At 54.3% G+C, this 1,184-nt stretch overlaps 1 pseudogene; it reads left to right on the forward strand.

Moving 5' to 3' along the window:
- Positions 1–940, forward strand: LOC113271329 (MICOS complex subunit MIC26-like; annotated as a pseudogene).
- The last annotated feature ends 244 nt before the right edge of the window (positions 941–1,184 follow it).

The following is a 1,184-nucleotide window of genomic DNA, read 5'->3' on the forward strand; positions in this document are numbered from 1 at the left end:
ATGGCACTGCGACTCCCGCAACCCCGTGCAGACACCACAGCTCACAGTGGGACAAGAAGGACCGTTTCTTCCCGCGCCTCCCTTTTTAAGAGCGGGAGAGGCCAGAGCCCCGACTTCCAGCCGCATGTTCAGGGTAATTCAGAGGTGGGGCCAGCCTGAGTCTGCTCACTAAACAAGACTCACCTCCCGAAACTTCCATGAAGGTTAAGGAGCTTTCGCTCACCTCCGTCCCCGAGGGTCATTGTGACTATGGGAGCCAAGGACCCAACTTGAAGAAAGCATCTCGCCTCTCGGCCGTTACTGGGAGCCGTGCACAAGTTGGTGTCAGGAAACGTACTCCCGGGGCGCCTGGGTAGCGCAGTCGTTAAAGCGTCTGCCTTCGGCTCAGGGCGTGATCCCGGCGTTCCGGGATCGAGTCCCACGTCGGGCTCCTCTGCTGGGATCCTGCTTCTTCCTCTCTCACTCGCCTGCTTGTGTTCCCTCTCTCTCTGGCTGTCTCTCTGTCACATAAATAAATAAAATCTTTAAAAAAAAAAAAAAAAAAAAAAAAGGAAACGTACTCCCCACCCTAAGCCCGGGAGCCTGGTGCGGCGGCCGGTGGACAGCTACGAAGAGCTCCAAAACGCACCTCCTGGATTTTCTCCAAGACTTGGTGTTGCTGGCTTTGCTGGCATCGTCGGACTTCTTTTGGCTGGAGGTTCAGAAATAAAGAAGCCGGTGTAGCCACCTGGGTTCCTGGAATGAGCTGTCTGTCTGCGTTATCCACAACAAGCCGCTCATCGTCTTCGTCCGGGTCCGTGGGGAGAAAGTGTGTGACTGGGGTTTACGAGGATTCATAGTCGTAGATTTGTGGAAGGAGAACTTGCAGAAGCCAAGAAACGTGAAGACTTCCCCTGGGAATAAGGAGAATGTTCCATGCTCAGCCCATTTTAACCAGTAAACATTGGAAACTCCATGCAGTAAAGAAACGGAGTGCCACGGAAACACGGCAAGAGTGCTGAGGCTGCTTCAGCCAAACGGGCTTGTGTGATGGACCCAAAGAGGGGCCACGACGACCCCCTGGCTGAACACAGGCTCATCGGGGGACCCACCTCCAAATAGCCATAAGCCCTAACTGACCAATGGGCTACTTACAACCAGGCACAGTTACCAAAAAGGGGAGACTTCCATAGGGCCCCATACCT

The sequence above is a fragment of the Ursus arctos genome, unplaced genomic scaffold, assembly GCF_023065955.2.
Source record: "Ursus arctos isolate Adak ecotype North America unplaced genomic scaffold, UrsArc2.0 scaffold_14, whole genome shotgun sequence".
NCBI lineage: Eukaryota > Metazoa > Chordata > Mammalia > Carnivora > Ursidae > Ursus > Ursus arctos.